Genomic DNA, 25,315 nt, shown 5'->3' with positions numbered 1-25,315 from the left:
TCTTCCCTCCCGAAAGGCACCACCAATATAATTTTCTTTCTATCATGGAGTTCATTTTTTTTCTTTTTGATGGATACCTCTCTTTCATTCATATAGTAGTTTTGCTTAGGATAGAATTTCAAATAAATATAATTATACAGTATATACAATATATGGCTGTATATATTTATTTTTTGTCTGGCTTCTTTTACTTACCATGTTTTTGAGATTCATGCATGTTGTTTTGTGTATTGGTGGTTTGTCCCATTTGATTACTGAGAAGCATCACAATACATAAATACACTGTAGTTTATATATTTATTTTTCTATTGATAGGCACCAGGAAGTTTTCAGTCTGGGATATTATAAATATGAGCATTCTTTTTGTGGCATATATTTTCTTTCTCTCTCCTTTTTCTCTCTTTCTTTCTCTCTTATTTTCTCTTCCTCTCTCTCTTTCTCTCTCTCTTTCACCAGAAGCTATATACATGAGAGAAAGAGAGAGGGAAAGAACATCCCAACAGTGCCTCATCACAACACAATTCTTTTTCCTCCAATTCCCCGTTCTGCCAAGATCCTGAGCATAGGTGCATGTGTGCCCACCATGTTTCTCAAGCTGCCAGGGCCAGGACTCAAACTCTGGTCTATGTGGGATCCAGCTTTCTCTGTCCAGTGTTTATCCATTGTGCTATGGAGCCAGTCACATATATTTCATTTCACTTGGATAAATGCCTAGGATAGTATTGCTGGGCCGTAGAGTAGGTGTATGTTTAGTCTCACATGAAACTGCTACATGCAACTGTATATCCACAATAATATATGAGTTCCAGTTACTCCACTTTCACATCAACATTTGGTGTTGTGTTTGTGATTTCAGCCATTCTGATGGCTATGTAGTGGTATGTCTTTGGGTTTTATTTATTTGCTTCTCCCCAATGACTAATGGTGCTGGACAATTTTTCATGTGTGTGTGTGTGTTTTTTTCCATTTGTATATCTTCCTTATAAAGTATCTGATCATAATCTTTGACCACTTTTTAATTGCATTATCCTTTTATTTTTGAGTTATAGGAGTTCTGTGGCTTTCCTATTCATTTTCTTTTCTTTCTTTTTAAATATTTTCCATAGGGCACACATGCTTGCTAGAGAGAGAGAGACAGAGAGAGGGAAAGTGAGAAATCACCCCCAGGAGGGATGACCATTCTTTAATCTCTTCTTTATTCTCCTCTTGGGATTTTGAGCACTCATGGACATGTGCTTGGCTTGTTTTTCAAGCCTCTGGGTCCAGGACTGACCTCACAGTCAGGTCGTGTGGAATTCAGTGACTGAACCACCGTACCACTTTGCTGGCTCACCTATTCGATTTCCTAATAGTCACTTGGTGAGCAAAATTTTCTAATTTTAATGAAATCTAATTTATAGTTTTTTTCTTTTAATGGTTTTTCTTTTCTGTTTCTTGTCTAAAAACCGTTTTCCTACTCTCAAGTCATAAGTGTATACGTTTTCCTTTAAGAATGCTATTATGTTTAGATTAACTGTTATGTTTATGTTTAAGTAACATTTTCTATATTATGGGAGAAAGGTATAGAGTTGTCTCTCTTTCTCTCTCTCTTTCACCAGAAGCTATATACATGAGAGAAAGAGAGAGGGAAAGAACATCCCAACAGTGCCTCATCACAACACAATTCTTTTTCCTCCAATTCCCCGTTCTGCCAAGATCCTGAGCATAGGTGCATGTGTGCCCACCATGTTTCTCAAGCTGCCAGGGCCAGGACTCAAACTCTGGTCTATGTGGGATCCAGCTTTCTCTGTCCAGTGTTTATCCATTGTGCTATGGAGCCAGTCACATATATTTCATTTCACTTGGATAAATGCCTAGGATAGTATTGCTGGGCCGTAGAGTAGGTGTATGTTTAGTCTCACATGAAACTGCTACATGCAACTGTATATCCACAATAATATATGAGTTCCAGTTACTCCACTTTCACATCAACATTTGGTGTTGTGTTTGTGATTTCAGCCATTCTGATGGCTATGTAGTGGTATGTCTTTGGGTTTTATTTATTTGCTTCTCCCCAATGACTAATGGTGCTGGACAATTTTTCATGTGTGTGTGTGTGTTTTTTTCCATTTGTATATCTTCCTTATAAAGTATCTGATCATAATCTTTGACCACTTTTTAATTGCATTATCCTTTTATTTTTGAGTTATAGGAGTTCTGTGGCTTTCCTATTCATTTTCTTTTCTTTCTTTTTAAATATTTTCCATAGGGCACACATGCTTGCTAGAGAGAGAGAGACAGAGAGAGGGAAAGTGAGAAATCACCCCCAGGAGGGATGACCATTCTTTAATCTCTTCTTTATTCTCCTCTTGGGATTTTGAGCACTCATGGACATGTGCTTGGCTTGTTTTTCAAGCCTCTGGGTCCAGGACTGACCTCACAGTCAGGTCGTGTGGAATTCAGTGACTGAACCACCGTACCACTTTGCTGGCTCACCTATTCGATTTCCTAATAGTCACTTGGTGAGCAAAATTTTCTAATTTTAATGAAATCTAATTTATAGTTTTTTTCTTTTAATGGTTTTTCTTTTCTGTTTCTTGTCTAAAAACCGTTTTCCTACTCTCAAGTCATAAGTGTATACGTTTTCCTTTAAGAATGCTATTATGTTTAGATTAACTGTTATGTTTATGTTTAAGTAACATTTTCTATATTATGGGAGAAAGGTATAGAGTTGTTTTGTTTTTTTTTTTGTTTTTTTTGTTTTTCACCCATGTGAGAATCCAGTCGTTTCTACACCATTCATTGAAAAGACTTTCTTTTCTCTACTGTATTTTTGGGGCACACTTGTGGAAAATCAAATGAGCTTTTGCTTCTGGCCATTATGGTGTAACAAGGACCAAATTTACCACTAGCTGTAAAACACTGAAAACCTGGAGAAACTGTATGAAATGATGGTTTCTACACTGGACAACGAATAGCACAGGATAGTCATCCTGGGAGAGGCCAGACAAGACAGGAGAGCCTGTGATGGTCCTGGCTGGCCGCCTGGAGATTCTCCAAGCTGTGGCCCCGGAAAGGAGACCCTCACAGAGCCTGGCAGTCTCCCCAAGCTGAGGAGTCCACGTGGAGCATTCAGGGAGCTAGAATTTCTTCTTACTTTCTTTTTTCTTTTTTCTTCTTTTTCTTGTCTTTCTTTTTTTTTGGAGAGGTTTTCGCTATAGGGCGCGTGCGCTCGCCAGATAGACAGAGAGAGACATAGAGACAGAAAGCGAGAAATCACCCCCCAGGGGGGATGGTCATGCCGCAATCCCTTCTCCTCCATTCTCCTCTCGGGATCTTGGGCACGCACGTACACGCGCCTGGCGTGAGTTTTAAGCCACTGGGTCCAGGACACAAACCGCAGTCGACTACATGGGAGTCCAGCGACATAGCCATTACGCTAACTGCTGGTTCCCAGGGAGCTAGAATTTCTAAGACAGACCACAGAGAGCTGAGAGTTAGAGGGACTAGGAGTGTAGTTGCCAAAAGACTGGCAGTGACTGGGTTGTGACCTGGAAGTGCGGCTTTGCTTTCCTCAGGCTGTGAGTTGGGAGCAGAGTCCATCCTCTCAGTGGCTGTTGGGGTTTGGGATTGTTGCTCTGGTTGCCCTAAGGGCACCACATGCATTTTCATTGTGCCTGCCCCTGCGGTGTCTGCTGTTCCTGTGCTTTGAGTGGAGCCTGTGCTAGGGAAGGCCTTTCTCAGCCTTCCTTCCCCATCTCGGCCTTCATCAAGGGCCTACAGGCCCACCACAGACGGGCGTTACTTGTTACTCTGCATTGTCTGTTTCTCTGCATTGAGAGGGATTTCTCAAATCCTTCTGCTCCTGCCTCAGTGTCAGGCAGACTCTTAGGTCTGGCCCCAATCTTCTCGTGAGTCCCCGATGGAGGCCCTTGGAGAAGAACTCTCATGTGAGTACAGGCATCACCTTCTGCCCGCTCCATCCTTCTGTCTGGGGCTTCCAGTTACTGTATTTCAAATTGTTGTGCTCAGGTCATTCATGCTTGAGAATTTGTTAGCATTTTAGCTTTCTTCCTACCTAGCCCCTGTCCTTTTTAAGTTCGTCGATTTTATTCGTGATATTCATACATATGCTTGGGGAGGTGGAGAGAAAGAGAGAGAGAGAGAGGAGAGAAGCACCCTTGACAAGGTCTTGTCACACTGCAGTCCCATTCCCCCAGCCTTCCAGCTCCTTAAGGTCTTGAGCACATGCACCTGTGGTATTTTCAGGCTGACCTAGAGATCCAAACCACGTAGCTTTCGGCACTGCAGTTCAGTACCCTGACTGTGCCACCGAGGCTGGGCCCTTACATACTTTTTTGGGTAGCCATGTCTTCCTCCACCTCTACCAGACAAAACAGCTGTGTGGGGACCAGCAGTTAGCGTAATGGCTATGTCACTGAACTCCCATGTAGTCAACCACGGTTCGAGTCCCGGACCCGGTGGCTTAAACTCACACCAGGCGCGTGTGCAAGCGTGCCCAAGATCCCTAGAGGAGAATGGAGTAGAAGGGATTACGGCGTGGCCATCCCCCCTGGGGGGGTGATTTCTCACTTTCTGTCTCTCTGTCTCTCTCTGTCTGGCGAACGCATGCGCCCTGTAGCAAAAACCTCTCCAAAAAAAGAAAAAAGAAAAAACAGCTGTGTGTCCCATCTATCCTCAGAGCAGCTTGTCACTCTTTGGAGTCACATTCACTTCATTGTCTCATAGCCTCACCTCTCATACGTGCCCAAGAAATTACCTAAAATCTGAATCTAAAAAGAGTATTTTAGAGCATCAGGCTTTTTTTGTTGTTGTTGTTAAAGGAGAAGCCATGTTCTCTGGCTAAACAAACCAAAACAACCTCATTCATTTTAACACACATTAGCTGAGTGCCTTGCTTGGCAGGCTCCGCACACGCAGAGAAGATAAAACATGGTCTTTGCTGTCTGCTAGCTGAGCATCTAGTGAGTCAGACAAGGAGCAGTCACAGTAGGGTGTGATTATTACTGCTACATATGCCAGCTGAATACCTGAGTCTCTCTGGGACAGTCAAGAGAGGCTTCAGCAGGGAAATAAAGCATGTGTCTCAGTGTTACAGAGGCATACAGACTTCCAGGTAGACAGAGGAGGTGAGGACATCCAAAGCAGAGAAAGCTCCAGGCCTCGTAGTGATGATGGGATGAAACAGCAAGGCTGACTTTGTGAGGTCTTGACCAAGTTTGCTGTTGACGCCTGGTGCCCTCTGACAGTCCCCCGGTGCCTAAGAACCTAGGGAGTCTTTAGGATGCTGTCTAGGTATTTAGATTTTATACCAAACATCTGGTCCCACAAACACAAGCCTAGGGAAGTGGGCCTCCCTGGCTCTCACTGTCCTCATCCTAGCTTTATTACACACTAAACGATGCACGATCTCCTTGTCTTTCTCATCAACCCTACCAACCCACGAGTCCTCACAGTGCTGATGGTTTTATGCATCTCTGCATTTCCAGCACTCAACCTACTCCCAGGCTTGGTGGACACTCAGGAAGTGTTGGATGAACTAGGACCGAATACTTTTCTTGGGAGCTCTGTTGGGGTGTTTGAATCACTCTGTGTCTGCAAGTCTGAATGTACTCCCACCCAAAAAGTGGGGTGTCTGGAAGGTCAACATGTAGATTCCATGGTCAGTTTTGTTTGGTTTTAATTGAAGTGAGGGGGCCATCTTATTCCAGGCTGTCTCTGTCTCCTGGAATTTGCAAGTCTGGTCTTTTCTAAATGTTAACTTTTAGTGAGCTAAATTATTCATTCATTCCTCTAACTCAGTGACATTTTGATTGCTGCATTCACTACTTAAATTTTGAATGATCTTAGGTTCTATTCAAGTCTGTCTTGGACATACTAATAACTGCAAACAGGAGCTAAGGAACATCTTGCTCTGCAGCACTGGTTTCAACTGCAGTTTTACAGAGCACATAACTTCCGCTTAAACCGAGGAAACAACGGAGGCATCTGTTTTCAGATGTGACATTCTTTCCCATGGGAAGTGCTTTCAAACGTCTTTTGGTTCTGCCTTTTGCTTTGGCCTGCCTCCTTGCCTCTCACAAGCAGAACAATGTCGGGTTTTTTTTTTTTTTTTTCCCTCTAGACCATAACTCAATCCTAGGGTACATGGGATAAAAAGATGACTTGAAGTATAAAACACAACAATTTTATAGTTGATTGTGAGAAAGTTAAGATTTCAGATAAAAATACAAAAAATAGTTTATATCTGCATAGTTCAGAAATTACACGGATACTTAAAATAAGCAAAACAACACACGCTTGACGCTGTATTTATAGTTTTGGTTGCAGAGCTGAGGGAGAAATGAAATCTGGGGCACGAGGGAGGGAACGGTTTTAGAGAAGTCACAGCCAAGCTGGTTCTTGAAAGATGGGTGAGAGTTGACAGGGGAAGGCTTTCCAGCAGAAAAAATAGCAAGTGTGGGTGCAAGTTAGGGTGCAAGATTAACTGGAGTTTCAAATTTAAGCCACTCAACTGTAACTAAATTCCTATTTTCTTCATACCTCTTTTTTTTTTAAATGTACCTTCTATTTTTCCCTTTATTTTAAAATGAAATCACCCCACCACCTAAAATATAAGTTCTTTCCAGACTATGGATGCATGTTATTGTCTCCTTCTCTAAACTCAGCCTCATTTAAAAAAATGTTTACTTCTTTCTTCTGAGAAGGAGAGAGAAAGTCACCTCCAACAGAGCCCTCATATCGCAGCCTACTGCCATCTTCAGCTGGGCTGAGTCATGGGCACATGCCTGCTTGGTGTACTCAGGGAGGTTGTGGGATGCAAACCTAGGACTTTTCTCACGTGAGTCCAGTTGTGCAACTGTTGCATTACTGCCTGGCCCTTCGACTTCATTTTTATTTGTTCCTATTCTTTTATGATTTCACTTCACATCCTTTCCCACAATATTCCTGAAATCCTCTTGCCTCTCTTTGCTGTCATCTGACCCTCTCTGGCCCCTCTGCCTGCTGGTGCCCAGTGAGCAAGCAGTTGGAAGGCTCTTTCTAAAGATGGGAGGTAGTAGGGTCTAAAAATGGTAGAATTATTACCAAATAAAAGCACAAACTTCTGTTTATCTTATCATCACTGATATGTATTTAATACATGTTTGTTGGTTACCTACAGCTGAGACAAATATACTAACAGAAATTCTTTAAGGTCTTGGCAAGTCATATGTGAGCTGATAAGCCATACTACACTGTGGTAAGTGTTGGTCCTAGAAAGCTTCACAAGAGTGGTGACTGGGGAATATCCAGGGTTGCAGGGAACTGAAGGTTATACAACTGGGATAGCCCTTTTACAAAAAATAATTTTAATCATAAACATTTTAAAAAACAACAAATATGAATACATTGCTAAAATCTCTTTCATGGTATTGGTAAAGGCCTGTATAAATAAAAAGCCTAGAGTTCAAGGTTTCATTGACTTCATGGTAAATCTGCCTCTGAAGAAAATTTAAGTTGGGTTTTGAAGGTTGTTGAGGAGTTTGCCAGACAAAGAACACATGCAATAACCCACCTGGCAAAATTGTTAGTATTTGCAAAGGCCAAAGACATGAAAAAGAAGTGTGTCACAGCATGGATTGCACAGGATTGAGTGATGGGAGATGATACCAGAGAAATGGTCCTGGGGTCAGACTGAAGTTGACATTGCTATACTAAGGGGTTCTCATTATATTCTACACCATATACTATAATCAAGGAATAATATGACCAAATTGTTTTTAAGAGAGATTTTTGCTATAGGGCACGTTGCCCACTGGAGAGATCGAGAGAGACAGAGAGATAAAAAAAGACGAGAAATTGACCCCCAGAGGGGATGGCCATGCCGCAGTCCCTTCTCCTCCATTCTCCTTTTGGGATTTTGGCCATGCACGCACATGTGCCTGACATGAGTTTTAAGCTGCTGTGTCCGCGATTGAAACTGCAGTCAACTGCATGGGAGTCCAGCGATGTAAACATTATGCCATCTGCTGGTCCTGATAACCAGACTTTTTTAAAGACAACTATTTTAGGCTATGATAAAGAATAGCTTTTCACTGAAAGTACTCGAAACATTTGATGATGAATATCATCTAATTGCTACGCTGAGAATTACTTCACCGATGTTTCAGTGAATGAATTAGATCTATGTATTTCAATATTGATAGATCTTGGAAACATATGATTAAATGGAAAAGCAAGTTGCTGAATATTGGAACCCTGTATATTGTTTATGTAAAAACATGTATAAACCCTATAGAACTACTCACGTTCTTTTTATGGATATATACACAAGACGCTTTCTAGTGGTTAACCTTGTGTTTCCCCTGGGGCAATGATTCTGTATTTCCTAACTCAGGATTTGCAGCTCTATAGAATATAACTATGCCAAGTAACAAGAATCAATTTTAATGTATATGATATATAAACGTCAACAAATGTTAACTATTCCAGCTGGCTCCACAGCCTGGTGGTTAAGGCAGCTGGGTCTTACATGGCCAAGTGTGAGGTGTGAGTCTTGGACCCAACAGCTCGAGAAACACGCCAGCATGTGCATGCCCAAAATCCTGAAAGGAGGGAGAGATGGAGAAGGGACTGAAGTGTGACCATTTCCCATGAAGGGTGTTTTCTCCTCTTTGTCTCTCTGCCTCTCTCCAGCAAGCATATACGCTTGGTAACAAGAACAAAAAGTTAAAGTTAAGTACTCATTTTGAATGGTGGGTTCATGGGTAGTGTTTTATTATTCTTTATTATTATCTATATTCTGTTGGGGTTTTTTTTGGAGAGGTTTTTGCTATAGGGCACGTGCACTTGCCAGAAAGACAGAGAGAGACAGAGAGACAGAAAGAGAGAAATCACCCCCCAGGGGGGATGGCCACGCCGCAATCCCTTCTCCTCCATCCTCCTCTTGGGATCTTGGGCACGCATGCACACATGCCTGGCATGAGTTTAAGCCACCGGGTCCAAAACTCGAACCACGGTCAACTACATGGGAGTCCAGCAACATAGCCATTATGCCAACTTCTGGTCCTTATTCTATTGTTGTAAAAAAAAAAAAAGGAATAACCAATTTCTTCTGGAGTGTAAGCTTAGGAAAACAAGGAATATTTTTTCCTCTCCTGCTATAAATATTAACCAGATAGATATACTTACAATTCTCACCCAAAACAAACAAAAGGAGAGGGTGGGACTTCCTAATCAAGGGTTTCAAGGCAGAAGATAGCTAAGGTGGTTTTTTTCTTCAGCTCCGCGTGAACATGGAACTGCTCTTCTTCGATCTTGGCATTAACCTGATTAGACCTGGATCTCACCCGCTTTAGAACCTGTGTTTAGATCACCATGAAGCCATTTCAGGATTCTGATTGTCTCAACTGGCCAAACTCCACCTGTTTGTTTTCCTTACTCTAACACTGGGCGGATAAAAGCCACTGGGAGCTGGCTGTCAGGGAAACCAGTCCCAGTGAGCCCCCTGCATCCCACGCCATCCCACACTCAGCCTGTGGGTCAGCCTCTCTGCCACCGTCTGCATGGTGAGCAGACACGGGACCCTCAGTCCCTCTGAGTTGCTAGATGCATGCCTTCTGAGTGCACAGATCAATGGATTTGCTTTGTAACTTCACAGAAGAAAGGAAAGCAGTCACGTGCTCTCTCTTTCTCTCCAAATCAGTGACTCTTTCTAGTATTTAGTGATGAATACAGAAAAAGAATTCCCTTCCATTTGGCTGTTTTAGAAGCAGATGCTGCTCTCTAATTCTTAGACTATTTTCAGACTACTATACCTATACAGCATAAGCAAAACTTCCTTGTTTTTTTTTTCCTGCTAGTATTTGCAACCTTCAGATAACTGTGAGTAAGCTCTTAAGCTGGACAGTTTCCCAAAATGCTGTAGCAGAACAGAAATAATACATGTCATTTCCCCAGTGCTGAGTCAGCAACGGCGTGTGGGGACAAGAACATAATTGGTTGTATTTTTTGGAATCTCATGAGTGTTTTTACTCTTTAAATTTGTATTTATTGTGTGTCCAATGTCTCCCCTATTGTGAGAAATCAGAAGAGAGATAGCAAGACTGGCCCCATAGCCTGGTGGTTAAGGGAGTTGGGTGCCACATGGCTGACCACAGTTGGACTCTCATCCCTAGCACTTAAAAAACATGCTGGGTATATGTGTGTGCATGCCTAACATCTTGATGTTGGAGCAATGGAGGAGAAGGGATTGTGGTGTGACCATGCTCCATTAGCGGGTGCTTTTTCCCTCTTTCTTTGTCTCTCTTTAGTGAGCACATGCACTCTCAAACAGTTAAAAATAAGGAGGTGGTGAGTAGATAGCAGAGAAGGTTCCTGGTTCCTTGAGTTGACATACTTACAGGATAAACTTAAGTCAATAGTCCATGTGGCTGCAAGGTCTGCTATGTGGCTACAGTTTCGTGAGTGGCCTCAGAACCTACCTAACTCCTCAGTTAACCTGTGAGGGTTCATCCTTCACACTGTTAATGATCCTTCCAGGAGATAAGCCCCGCTGCCCTTTGATATCAATACGTTGATGACCTACACTTTTTTTAAAAAGTTTTATTTCTTTAGAGAGAAGGAGTAGAAAGAAGGGGGTGGCACCTTTGACAGGGTATCATTGTGCCATGATCCCAACCCCACCCCACCCCTGGCTCTGCAGCCAGCCAGGGTCACAAGCTCATATTTCAGGTTGCCCTGGGATCTGACTGCAGTCTTCCATGTGGCTCCAGCATTGCAGAGCAGTGCCATACTACCCGCACCACTGAGGCTGAGCCAATGACTTCGCTGACTGTCTTTAGACTACTTGTTCCTGTGGAGGCTTTTTTTTTTTTTTTTTTGGTCATCACCTGGAAGTGTTCCTCTCTGAGACTGTAACATCAATGTTTTACTCAGGCTATTCACAGAAACTGCTAGAAAGCTTTCAGCTGCCCCCAGGGGGAATAGGTTGTGTAGGATAAAGCCTATATCCTTCCATTTTGCCTTCTGACTGGATGTAAGAATCTAAATTCTAGCTCAATGGTATGTAAGCAGATTTAGTATGTGCCATTTCTGAGACAGGGATGAGGCCATTCATTCTTTATTCTTTCCTACTTCCTGCTAAGTGAAATAAAGATGCGACGACTGGGACTTGAGCAGCTATTTTGGATCATAAGTTAGAAGCTATCATGTTGAGCTTGACAGGGCTACCGTAGAGAAGAAACCTGGGTTCCTTATGATCTCAGTGCTCCCTAATAGCCATGCATTGCCTCCCTTTGTGTCAAAGAGACATAAGTCTCAATCTCGTGTAAGGCGCTGTTCTTTGAAGTTTTTTGTCCCTCAAAGTCAATCTTAGTCCTAATAAATACAGCCACGACTTCCCATCAAACTTTTTCCTTCATTTTGTTTTCATTTCAACCTCACAGAGACCTCAGTTCTATTTCTTCCAGATCTCTCTTGGTATTATTTCCTCTGCTATCCATACTTCCCAGACTCTGTAGTGCATGCAATACACATCACGAAGTGATTCGGAGTTTCATGGTGACCCTACCATTCCCAGGTTACACAGAAATTGTTCTGTTGTTCTTTTGTCTGTGCAGTGGGGGACCTGTTTGCTGATCAGATTCCAAAGGGAATGACTACTTTTCTCATTGCTGCAGTTACGGCCCAAAGGACACTCATTTACCAAGACTGCTGACCCTGGAGAAGGAAGAATGACACTAACCACAGCACCCAGTTCAAAAGAAGGGAGCTGCAGCTTTCTAGATAGCACCTAGTGGAACCCACTGAAGGCACGCATGTCTGTTCAAAGAGGCCAATGGATGAAGGTGGTCCTTTTAGTAATTGTGTCAACAGAGAGCTCTGAGGAATCAGTCCCAGGAGCCCAGACAGAGAAGCACTAGTGGGAATGAGATGAGACTGTATCTGCCCCGGCCATGCTGGTTAGGAGGTGCTACTACCTCCTAAATGAGAAGGAAGTGGGGAGCCACAACCAGAGCCTACAATTGCTTATTACTCTAATGCGGATGGGTGCTACAGTGTAATGCTTCTTAATTTACGTGTACATTTAGTCCAACTCAACACATTATTCTGTCCCTCTTTGAAAGTTCTGAATTACAGAACCTAGCTAGATATTTTCTATATAGAAAACAATAACTGAGACCAGCAGTTAGCATAATGGCTATGTCGCTGGACTCTCATGTAGTAGAACACGGTTCGAGTCCCGGACCCGGTGGCTTAAACTCACTCTGGCGCGTATGCATGCATGCCCAAGATCCCGAGAGGAGAATGGAGGAGAAGGGATTGTGGCGTGGCCATCCCCTCTGGGGGGTGATTTCTCACTTTCTGTCTCTCTGTCTCTGTCTGTCTGGTGAGTGCACGCGCCCTATAGCAAAAATCCCTCCAAAAAAAAAAAAAAAAAAAAAAAAAAAAAAAAAAAGAAAGAAAGAAAACAATGACTGAGGAACAGCTCTGTGGCACATTGCTCAGAGAAGCAGATCCCATGTGGTGGCTATGGTTTGAGACACTAGCCAGGTCAACTGTGCTGGGCATGGGGACGAAGTGTCTAGATCTGACAGCCTGGAGGACTGGAAGAAGAATGTGGCATCACCAGACCCTGTGAAGGGTTCTTGTCTCTCCCTCTCTTTCTCACTTTCACGTATGCGCACATGCACTCTCATAAATTTAAAAAAAGAGAAAATGACCGATAGGGCCAGACAGGTGGTGCCACGGTCAAATACAATGCTGTGTGCGGCTGACCCACACGGCAAGTTTCCGGGTTTGCATCCAGAGACCCAAGTATGCTGGGCACACATGTGCTTATGGTCCAGAGCTGGCTGAGGCTGGGTGTGGATTGTGGCATCAAGACCTTGTTGGGAATGGAAGGGGGTGCCCTCTCACCTCTCTTTTGCTCATGAAGAAATAAGTAAATAAAACTTAAAAAAAAAAATAGAAAAGAGTGGGCCCTAAGTTAAGAATCTTATCTCTAAGAGGGACTAAACACCCCTGGGAAAATGATGGGTTTCTATCCCTGAGGTAGAATTAGGCCTGCCCTCTCTGTGCACCCATGGCACCAAGTGCTGCTGGGAAGCGGGATTGTACCTTTCTCTTCCACTGGACTCGGAGGAGTCAGTCCTTGAGACCAGGCAGGGTGTCTACTTACTGATCTCTAGAATCCCTGGAGCTGAGAGTGGGGTGTGGTCGATGGTTAATAAATATTTTTTGACTAACTGATAAAGAATCTTGACTGGAATATGGCTGCGTAACCAGACTTTTAAGCTAAAACCGTAGCCACGTAGTAACGGTGCGGCTGGACTGACGGAAAGGGAAACTGCACAGGTACAGGACACACAAGGCCTGGGAGCTTCTGGGCAGTGTCGCAGCAGTCGGACCAGGAGGGAAGTAGGACTGCAGCTGGTCCGTGGTCCACGGAAAACTTATCATGACCAATAGGATGGTGCTGGGGCCTACAGGAACTGTAATCATGGCTCACTTTCTTTTTTTTAAAGGAGATTTTTTGCTATAGGGCATGTGTGCTTGCCGAAGAGACTGAGAGGCAGAAAGCAAGAAATCACACACACACACACACACACACACACACCCGGGGGGGATGGCCACACTGCAATCTTCCCTCCTCCATTCTCCTCTCAGGATCTTGGTTACACATGCACAACACACTCAGCGTGAGTTTCAAGCTGCTAGATCTGGGACTTGAACCACAGTCAACTACATGCGAGTCCAGCAGCATAACCATTACACCATCTGCTTGTCCCTGTGGTTCACTTTCTTGCACTTCATGCATAGGAGAAAGAGCAAGTGGTACAAAAGAACATCACTCCTTGCCCCAGAAGATGCTGGTGCACAGCTGTGAGCAGGAGAAGAGGAGGAAGCTTTTCTTTAGTTGCTTAGTGTTGGGTAGCCACCTTGCCCAGAGCCGTCACTCAGAGATGCAGCTGGCCCACTTGGGAGGGAGGTGTGACTTTGGAGATGACACCATCCCTTGGGGACATCTGAAGTGGGAGGTGACTGCTAGTGCCCAGGAGGAGATTTACTAAGCACCTCTTCCCTGGTGGGAGTGAGCCATGCAGATAGATATTTTCCTGGAGAAAGTCCCTTCTCATAGTGTGTCGCTGTTCTCGTACTGCCCCTGTGAGCTTCCTCTCATCCTCTTTCTTTCTGGGAGAATCCCGTGGAGAACCCTTAATAACCAGTGCCCCAGTATAAACCAAAGAGTGAAATCAATATAGGATAGGTGGATGGATGGGTGGAGAGAAAGGTAATTAGACAAACTGGAAGAAAATAATAGTAGCTAATCCAGGAATAGAGGCAGAGACATCAAACATTTCTTTATCATCTAGCTTAGTGGCAGGATAGGCATCTACAGGTATCAATGTCTGCACTAGCTTAAAACACAATGGGCAATGGGAACCAGCATTTAGTGTAATGGCTATGTCGCTGGACTCCCACGTAGTCGACCACAGTTCGCGTCTTGGACCCGGTGGCTTAAATCTCATGCCAGGCGCGTGTGTGTGCGTGCCCAGGATCCCAAGAGGAGAATGGAGGAGAAGGGATTGCAGCGTGACCATCCCCCCTGGGGGGGGTGATTTTTCGCTTTCTGTCTCTATGTCTCTGTCTGTCTGGCGAGTGCATGCGCCCTATAGCAAAAACCTCTCAAAAAACAAACAAAAAAGCTACAATGGGCAATGTAAACACACCCTGGTCCAAGCTCACCCTGCTCACTAGTTAGCCAATAATTATAAACTCTTCATGATGGCTTCACCTACACGATTAATAGAAGAATGGATATCAGAGGGTTGTGATGAAGACAGGAGTGGACACACACACACACACACACACACACACACACACACACACATATATATATTTGTTTTTTTTTTTCATTATAAATATGCATTAGGTCATCGTAATTAAATATGAACATTTATTTAAAGAGAGTGGAGATATCATTGTTGTATGGCAATTTTTGGTCCTTTCTTCTGTTGTCATTTCTTATTGTCTCTTAAAACCTTACAGAATTTCTTTTCTTATCAATGTTCAGGCTGATAGTTCTGGTTCTAAAATAAGCTGCTGAAAGTAAAATAGTCAGCATGTTTGAAAGGTCAGCAGCATTGTCCTACCACAAGTGGCTGTTCTTTTCAAAAACAGCAGCTTTCTGGAAATCATTGTGCTAGGTGTATTTGAAGCTTAGTTTCATATATTATCTGGGATTTCTTAAATATTTAGTGAGCAAACAACATACAAATGTTTCACTGCAGATTGTTATACCTTTTTAAATGTCAGAGTTTCTGGTAGTTTTTGTAACCATTATAAACCATTATGACTTGCCTGCTTTACTTAGCTAAATTTTTCTCTCCTATACTACTTTTTCTTCCCTAATATTTCTATAAATTTTTAATTTATGTCGCTCACATACACACACACACACACACACACACACACACATATAAATAGTTATTCTTTTTTCATTATATTAGGCCCAGCCAATTTTCCTGGGGCCCTGGGGGGAGGAAGGCTTAAGGAGGCAGAGGTGAGGTTTCTGTACCTTCTTTTTTCTGTCATTCTCTTCCTCTGAGCCTGAACTAGCTCAGGACCTATTTCAGTGTCTCCTGGAGACCCCTCAAGTGGAATCTGAGTGGGAGCAAGGATCACTAAGAGCCTCCCAGGGGCAGCAGTTAGTGTTTTGGGGAGGACCCAAGTCATCAGAAGACCTGAGCAAGAGAGATTTGTAGACAGGTCGAGAAAGTGACCCATGGGGAAAAAGGCACTATATTGTGGACCCAAGTCCTAACTACAGTGAAGGAATGATGTGTGTGAAAAGCAGCAATTAGGAAGCAAACCGTGGCTATCGGCATTACGATGTGCTTGCTATTGTGTTTTATGTGTGTTTTACAAAAGAATGAGTCTTTCAAATCACATGACTGAGACCATATTTCTTAAATTTTATTGATTATTTTTTAAATTGACAAAAATCATATATATTTATGTCATATAGCATCATGCTTTGATGTATGTATATGTGCGTTATGGAATGACTGAAGTGAGCTAATTACCCTGTCTATTACCTTACATACTTACTTGTTTTGTAGTGAAAACACTTAAAATCTACTCTTAGCAATTTTTAATTATACGATACACTATTATTAACTCTAATCACCAGGTTGTACAATAGATCTCTGAAACTTACTCCTCCTGCCTAACGACAAGTGTTCTTTGACCAGCACCTCCCTTACCCACCCCTGTCTCTCCCAGCCCCTGGTAACCCTCGTTCTACTCTCTCTGCATCACTGAGTGCTACTTTTTTAGATTTTAGAGGTCCTGCAGTATCTGTCTCTCTGTGCCTGGTTTATTTCACTTAGCACAACGTTTAACAGGTTCATCCATATTGTTGAAAATGACAGGGTTGCCTTCTTTTTTTACATAGTCCTTTTTAATGCACACCCCGCCCCTTCCCCCCAAAAAAAAGACACTGAAAATGAGAGTGTTGGATTCAGCAAACATTTATTGACGGTCTACTAAAAGTGTGCAGAGCACTGTGAGGTTACAGGGCAGAGACTCCTGTGCGTGGGCTCACCATTGGCGTGCCTGCAAAGCCACAGGTCGTAATTCATGGTTCCAGTGAGGCTCATAAGCCACCTTCGCGTTCCTCTCACTGTCTGGCAGAGCAGGGTCAGGCTGGTAGAAGCTGGAAATAGAACAACCTTCCCTGGTGAGTGCACGGCAGCCTGCTGGACTGTACCAGCTGCCTGGACACACGAGGTGTGCTCCGCCTGGGGAAAGGAGACCCTGTCATCCTCAAAGCTGGGCGGAGTTAGAGGTTCTGCCTGCAGATACAGCTCATGCTCATCCATTGAGTTTTACCTCCCAGCTAGAGCAGATTTAAAACCGGCTTTACATGTTGTGGAAATGTCAGTATGTGGCTGGTGATGCTCCTAAGAGTGACAATTGCATCTGTGTCTCTAGGCAACCAGGTGACACCTGCATACCACTGGGGCCCTCTGTGCATCACCGCCCTGCCTGCAGCGTCACTGGCACTGGTGTGGCCCTCAAGTGCCGTCAGCAGCCTTCGCCGTTACTGCCATGGACGCACGTTGCTGCCCCCGCTCTCACAGGCGGTGAGTTAACGCTGGATGGAACCTTGAAACTGGCCACTCACTGGCTGCTTTATGGGGCACCTGCGCCTTGGGTACAGTGTCCCAAATTGTGCTTTTAAAAAAGATTGTCTTGGTTCTGGAGCCTCCCCTAAGTGGGTCAATGTAAATTTAGACAAGATCGTTAGTGGGTCTGAGAATTCAATTCAATTTGGTCTTCACTTTAAAGGAAACTGTTCTCAGGGGGATGAGGCTTCTGCCTTATTTTGATCTTTTCTTTAACCAGTATGTCTGGAATGACCTCATTCAAGTTCAAGAGGTCAACAAGGCAGGAAGTGATGGTAAGGTCCCTTCTGTGGCCAGGAGAATGGTAGCTCTGTGCACGCAGAGATGCCACCTGCATTCCTGGGGGCATCAAAATTGCCAGAACACCCAGTCAGTCCTTCAGCCCTGCAGACCTTCACCTCTGCAGGGGAAACTCTGCCTTAACAAGGCTGTGACTCTTCCAAAATTCTTATATCGGAGCAGTTTAGGGGCTTCATTTTACCTTGGAAAATGACTAGGACATTTCTGGAAATAGTCATGTCCCTTTACACAGCAGTGAGAAGTTGATGGTTCATGTCCAGATAAAGGAAAGAGAAGATGACGATGAGAGGAGGTGAGCTAAATGCCTGTCTCCCCCTCCTCTGCCCACCTCAGGCAAGGCTGATGCTCACTTTATCAAAGTCAAGGTTTCGGTTATCATACTGGGTGGGGCATGGGAGGGGGTGCCTGGGGCTCCTTAGTGATGAACACACATTTGTTTATTTCCCCATGAGAGAGAGAGACAACAGACATCCCAATAAGGTCTTGATGCCATGATCCAGCCCAGTTTCAGCCAGCTTGGATCACAGGCATTTGCATGAGCTCCCAGCTGGCTCAGGGAGGCCCTGAGATATGAACTCAGGACCTTTCTCATGTGGGCTCAGTCACATCACTCCTGTGTCACCACCTGGCCCCTGAAAACACATTTAAGGAAATGAACTATCTGAGGGGGCTGGGTGCCTAGCTGGTCGTATGGTTATATACCTTTTCCCATATTAGGTTGGAATATTACCCTTTAAAATGTAGAAGTGCATTAGGCAAATTGCTCGTCTTTTCCATAATCCATTTGGCAAATACAGTGTGTCACCAGTGGCTGAGTACATCCTTCTGTGTCAGGAGTTACGTGAGGATTTAGCTGGCCATACTCTCTTCAGACATGGTACCATATTAGTAAAAGAAACACAGGGCCAGCAGGTGACGCAGTGACTATGTCACTGGATTCCCACATAGCTGACTGCAGTTCGAGTCCTTAACCTCGTGGCTTGAAAATCATGCCAGGCGCATGTGCATTTGTGTCCAAGATCCTAAGAGGAGAATAGAGGAGAATAGATTGTGGCATGGCCATCTTCCCTGGGGGTGATTTCTCATTTTCCCACTCACTGTCTCTCTCTCTCTCTCTTTCATGAGTGCATGCACCCTATGGCATAAACCTCTGAAAGAGAAAGAGAAGAAAGAAAATAGGAAGAAAGAAAAAAGGAAGAAAGAAAGAAGAAAGTCTGCTGGCTCAAGGGAGGAATGCAACGTGGATGGTGTCATGAACGTGCTGCAGAAGGAAAAGCGGCAGAAGCAGCGTCCTTGGAGCCTGAGCACAACACTTGGGCTTCACACGTGTGGTCACTCAGCTCAGTATGAGCTCGGTGCTACTCTCACCTACCGTAAGGGAGCTAGACATTGTTTTTACTAGGAAGCCGAATCACTCCATTGTGAACAAATAGTCACTGTGTCGCTTTAAATCCTCTTACATCTTCGTTGACATGAAATGGCATTTTATGTGCTATAAAAATCTTCCATTTTGACTTCTTTCTTTGACATTATTTATGTATGTGTTCCCACTTTTTTGGACAGTTATTCCAATAAGAATAGATTGTTATGCTGCATTAATGAATAACTCCCACATATCAGCTACTTAACAATAAAGGCTTATTTTTCACTCATGCTATATTTTTTTAAAAGTCTGGGCTGGCCCTACAGTGCAGTGGTTAGTGCTGTGCATTGTGTGCTGGATCCCACATGATGACCGCAGTTTGAATCCCAGATCTGGAGGCTTGAAAAACATGCTGGGCATGTGTGCATACCTAGAATCCTAATTGGGATAGAGAAATGGAGAAAAAAAGGATTGCAGTGTGACCACACCCCATTGGGAGGTATGAAAGTATCTTTCTGGTTTACAAAACATTTTTAAAAATATTTATTTCTTCCATGAACAGAAGACAGAGGTAGACAGAGATTTAAAAGGGACAGCACTTCCAACAAGGTCTTGATACCCTCATTTCCCCCAACCATAGCTAGTTCTGGATCACAGGCATTTCCATGCCTAGTGTATTCAGGGAGGTCTTTGGGCATGAACGCAAAACCTCTTCATATAAGTCAGCCTGTCAAAGTATCATGTTTTATGGCTGTGCCATGGTCTGGCTCCCTTGTGCTACATATTTAAAGTAGGACAATATACCCTAGTCACTCAGGGACTCGGGCTGACACAATGCTCCTCCAACTTTCAGGGTGGAAAAAGGAACCTAGTAAATGCCATTGGCTCTTACAGCTTTCAGCAGAAAGTCACACATATGGCTATTGCTCACTGGCCAAAGAGCTGCACTGACTTCAAGGGGGTTAGGCAGCGTAGCAGTGTGATTTTACTGTGTAAGAGTAAGAATATACATGAACAGCTCTAATGACCAATGCAACACTCACATGTTCCTCATTCTTATAAGCACTATGATGAGTGCTCTGGCACCTGTCCAGAGACTGACCCAGTAAGGAGGCACAAGCCCGCCATAAGCCACTACAGGCATGGCTGCTGTGTCACCAGGATGCACTGGCAGGCAGGTAGCAGACATTGATGGGGAGAGGAGAACAGGCTGAGAGGCGATTCTGCCTACCAAGTGTTGTAGGGATGGTGCGCCTGGGAAGGAGCAAGCTGGTCTTCTACTAGGGCACCCATTGCTAGGCTGGATGGCAGGGTCCTGAGTGGCCGATGGATAAGCCTCTTTCCCACCTTTGCTTTTCCTTGCCATAGAGCTGGACCCAGTACCTCTCCGTAGATGCACCAATCTTGTCATTGTATCCTAAGTGCTTTAATTTATTTAAACCCATTTAAAGGGGACCGATGTGGGCTGGGGTTGGCCTATAAATCTGGAGCCGTTGATGAGTGATGAATTCTTCCCATGATTACCATGGAATTTTTTTTTTTCTACCAGGTGTGTGCACATGCTAGAGAGAGAAAGGAAGAGAGATAGGGAAAGTGAAAGTGGGAAATCACCATCGCCGGTGGGGGTGGGGGTGGCGGTGGTGGCCACAGGTAATTCCTTCTTCTTCAGCCTCCTCTTGGGATTTTTGGCATTCACGTACATGTGCCCTGCATGATTCTCAAACCTCTGGGTCCAGGACTCAAACCACTTAGCTGGCCATGTGGGACCCATGCTACCTACTGGCCCACCAGGGGAATTTTGATGTTTTATTTGGATTCCTAGAGCCCTGCTAAAGTTTATTAGCTCTCTGGGAAGTTACAGAAGCTTCTGTCTTTGAAATGGGGTAGATTCAATCTAATAGAATTGGGCCCTTCCTTTGAACAGACAGGACCGGGCCTAGGAAAACTGAACAGTCAGCACTCTCGTGTTCCAGTTCCAGTCTCTCAGACTGTGCTGTGCAGTGCAGCGAACTGTCTCCCCAGCGCCCCACACCAACCCCACCTGAGAGTCTAAGTTGTCCCTTTATTTAAAAAATAAATAAATAAATAAGAGAGCAGAAACTCACATTTACTAAAGTACAAATGACAAATAATAGCTCAGAAGTGCCAACTTCCTTTTGGCAGAAGAATGAACCTTGAAAACAACAAAGTAAAAAAAGGCCTGAGAACTTTGCTATGTAATCTTGTGCCCTGAAAGGAATGGGGCTTCAGGGGCGTAGGTTCTTCTTGGCTGGAGGCCATTGGCAGGAAGGCCAGCCTGAGAGGCAGCAGAAAAAATAAGAGCTTTACTTAAATGATTGGAATAGATTCTGGAGTTCCTACAGCCTTCCTAGAGCTGGGCAGTGGGGCCCAAGTCCTCAGCAGCTGCTTCTAAGGCCAGTTCTTGGCGGGCAGCAGAGGAACACCTGTCCCAGCCACCACCAGGGCTACCCTGACTGGCAACCCAGCCTTTGATCTGGAAGCCATGCAGTTTTGCCCACTTCTAATCCTGACAACCCAGTAATCTTCAAAAAATTCAAATCACATTATGTAATTCCCTTGCTTGTTGTCTTCCAGTGTTTAATCCCCCTAAAATAAAAATCCAAGTGGGCCATTAGGCCTCTCCCTAGCTCCCTCCCAAGCCCTCTCAGAGCCTCTCCTCCCGCTCCTCTGGAGCATTGCCCGCCTGACTTTGGGCACAGTGGCCTTCTTCTGCTTCCTGGAACACACCAAGCTCATGCCCACGTCCCCACCCCAACTGTGCACCAGCTATTCCCTCTGCCAGGTGACAGTACTTTCTTCTTCAGGCCTCAGAGCAAATGGTGTCTCCCCGGGGAAGCCTCTGAGTCCCTCTCTATCCCACTTAGCCTTATTTGCTACGTGTTTCTCATCAGCAGAATATAAGCCCCACAGGGACAGGGAGCTTGGCTTTTCTGTCCTCGCTGATGTTAGCAACTCTTAGCATACGCAGTAGGTATGCAACAGACCTTACTTCTTACAAGAACCGTGCGGAGTAGGTATTAATGTTGATATGTTTCAAACGAGTCTTAAAGAGGTGGACTGAGGTCGCATTACTTTAAGCCTTGAACCTGTATTCAAATCCAGACCTTTTCAATCTTCTTGCCTCCTTGATTCTAGTGACCCAAAGTGCATTGAAGACTCAGTGTCTTCAAATTCAGCCTGCTTGTTTATGACTGAGACTAATTTCCTGCTGTATTGGATCACTGCTGAAAGGACTAACTCCAGTCAGAGAAAAGCATGACAAGGATAACATTTACTGGCGGTCTCTTAAAACAATGAAGAGTAACGATTTAAGATTAAGGACTCCAGGGCCAGCACGTGGCATGGTGGCTAAGGTGCTAGATTCCCACGTGCCTGATTGAGTCCTAGACCAGGCAGCTTTCTTTCTAACTTTCTCTCTCTCTCTCTCTGGTGATTGTAGCAAAATAGAAATATAATAAATAAAATAAAATAAATAATTCTTAAAAGAAAAAAAAAAAGACACCACAGTGCCTCAGTCAAGTAAACTGATTACTGAGTGTCCTGATTACTCATTGTGATTTGCCACCTTTGTGGGGGAATGCTCAAGGCTCTTTAAAGTTAAAGTATCTGGGACCAGCAGTGGCGTAATGGCTATGTCGCTGGACTCCCATGTAGTTGACGGTGGTTCGAGTCCTGGATCCGGTGGCTTAAATTCATGCTGTGCATGTGTACATGTGTGCCCAAGATTCCAAGAAGAGAATGGAGGAGAAAGGATTGCGTGGTCATCCTGCCTGGGGAGGTGATTTCTCACTTTCTGTTTCTCTGTCTCTGTCTGTCTTTCTGGCAAGTGTGTGTGCCCTATGGCACAAACCTCTCAAAAAAAAAAAAAATAAGTTAAATTTACCAAAGGTTTCTTTTGTTTTAAAATTAGAAGCCAGTTAAGGCCTTGAACCATGGCTGACCATGGTTCAGGCCCCAGACCTAATGGCTTGAAACTCAAACTGGGGCATGTGTTTGAGTTTGAAGATATGTGCATGCCCAAAATCCTGAGAGGAGAATGGAAAAAAAGGGACTGTGTAGCCATCCCTTGGGGGTGATTTCTCACTTTCTCTCTGTCTCTCTGGCATGCACACATGCACCCTATAGCAAAAATCTCTCTAAAAGAAAAGATTTAAGATTAAAGACATCATAGTGCCTCTATCATGGAAATGGATTGATGCGTGTCCTGATTATTCATTGTGACTTGCCACTTTTAGAGGAATACTCAAGGCTGTTTAAAGTAAGTTAACCAAAGGTCTTCTGTTTGAAAAATAGGGACCAAGAGGTGGCATGGTGGTTAAGGTGACTGGATTCAACCTTGCTGACTCTGCAATTCCAGACCCGGACCCGGTGTTTGAAAAACACACTAAGTGGGACCAGCAGTTAGCGTAATGGCTATGTCACTGGACTCCCACGTAGTCGACTGTGGTTCACGTCCCGGACCCGGTGGCTTAAAACTCACGCCGGGCGCGTGTGCATGCATACCAAGATCCCGAGAGGAGAATGGAGGAGAAGGGATTGCGGCGTGGCCATCCCCCCTGGGAGGAGGGAGCTTTCTCACTTTCTGTCTCTCTGTCTCTCTCTGTCTGGTGCCCCGGCCCCGTAGAAAAAAAACCCTAAAAAAAAAAAAAAACACCACACTGAGCACATATATGTGCATGCCCCAAATCCTTAGAGGCAGCATGACCATTCCTCCTGGGGGGTGATTTCTCACTTTCTGTCTCTAGTGACTACAAATGACTTATGCAAAAAACAAAAAACAAAAAACAAAACAAAACAAAAAACAGTGTAGTCTTCAAAATGTTAATGGAAAATGAAAAATCTGTGCATGAATTTAAAAATTTTTTATAACAAAATAAATTTGTACTTTGATTTCATTTATCCATGAGTATTTTGAAGTCCCCTCATATTATAGCTGGCATATGGATAAATAAAAATGTGATATTTCTACATAGTGGAATATAATCCAGGTATAAAAAGGAATGAAGTACTGGTACATACTATAACATGGATGAACCGTGAAAACATAATGGCACAAAATAAGTTTGTGTATGTAGAAGCTGTCAGAATTAAAAATAGTCATGTGTGTCAACTTATGTGAAACCCTAACTAGACCAAACCAAGTAAAACCACAAAGAGGATGGTTTTTTTAAAAAAATTTTTATACTTCTTATTATATGTATTTTTTGAGAAATTTTCGCTATAGGGCATGTGTGCTCGCTGGAAAGACAGAGACAGACAGAGAGAAAGCAAGAAATCACCCCCCGGGGGGATGGCCACACTGCAATCCCTTCTCCTCCATTCTCCTCTCGAGATCTTGGGCACGCACGCACATGCACCCAGCATGAGTTTAAGCCACCAAGTCAGGGACTCGAACTATGGTCGGCTACATAGAAGTCCAGCGACATAGCCATTGTGCCAACTGTTGTTTCCATTCTTATCATATTTTTAATTTGTTACAGGGTACACCTGCTCACTAGAGACAGACAGAGAGAGGGACTCCATGCAGGAGTCCAGCACCTTAACCACCATACCACCTGCTGGTCCTAAAGAGGGTGTTTTTTTCGTATAAATATGTCTGATAATAATTGTGTTTTAAAGGACTCTACCAGAACTGTAACTCTGCACAGAGACCCTGCAACCTGACACAAGGACTACTTCTTTGAACACATCTGCCTGGAGACCGTCTAAGCTTGGACTGACGACACCCTTGTTACTGACCCTGGTAGCCAAGAATATCCCAAAACAACGGAAATAATCACCACTTCTCCTTCTCCCCTCTTACTTGCGGTTTTTGCCTTTAAAGTATTCTTGAGGACTTAAGACCTGGTGGGCGTGTTTGTGGCAACCTGAGTGTAATCATTTGGGCTACAAACCATGGCAGTCTTCGAACTTATAAACTCCTTTTGCTTCGCCTGCTTTGAGTCAGTTTGTCTGTTTGACATGGGTGTCAGGCACTGCGGGAGTGACTGCTTAATGTATATGGGATTTCCTTTACGTGATGAATATGTGCTGGACATACATAGTGGTAGTGATTGCACGACACTGTGAGTTTACTGAATGTCACTGAATTGTGCCATTTTAACCATTTTGTATTCTATGTATTTCCCCACAACTAAGAAAAATCAAGCTATAGGGCTTGTACACTTGCCAGAGAGACAGAGAGACAGAATGAGAGAAATCACTCCCCAGAAAACAGAAAAAAACTAGTTATATTTCTCAGTTGCTTTTTTTTGGAGAGATTTTCACTGTAGGGCGCGTGCGCTCGCCAGACAGAGAGAGAGAGACATAGAGACAGAAAGCGAGAAATCACCCCCCAGGGGGGATGGTCATGCCGCAATCCCTTCTCCTCCATCCTCCTCTCGGGATCTTGGGCACGCACGCACACGCGCCCGGCGTGAGTTTTAAGCCACCGGGTCCGGGACACGAACCGCGGTCG

General features: G+C 44.1%; 1 long non-coding RNA gene across 1 annotated transcript in view; it reads left to right on the top strand.

Moving 5' to 3' along the window:
- LOC114005237 (uncharacterized) overlaps positions 1–24,703 on the top strand; it is a 44,753-nt gene extending 20,050 nt beyond the window's left edge. The window contains exons 2-3 of the long non-coding RNA XR_003547115.1: positions 16,981–17,132; positions 24,478–24,703. This is a non-coding gene — a long non-coding RNA (uncharacterized LOC114005237). The remainder of the gene's footprint in view (positions 1–16,980; positions 17,133–24,477) is intronic.
- The last annotated feature ends 612 nt before the right edge of the window (positions 24,704–25,315 follow it).

This window comes from Tupaia chinensis, unplaced genomic scaffold, assembly GCF_000334495.1.
Source record: "Tupaia chinensis unplaced genomic scaffold, TupChi_1.0 Scaffold143584_1, whole genome shotgun sequence".
Taxonomy (NCBI): Eukaryota; Metazoa; Chordata; class Mammalia; order Scandentia; family Tupaiidae; genus Tupaia; species Tupaia belangeri.
The sequence above is the reverse complement of the archived record's forward strand: the minus strand, read 5'-3'. Positions and strand labels throughout refer to the sequence as shown.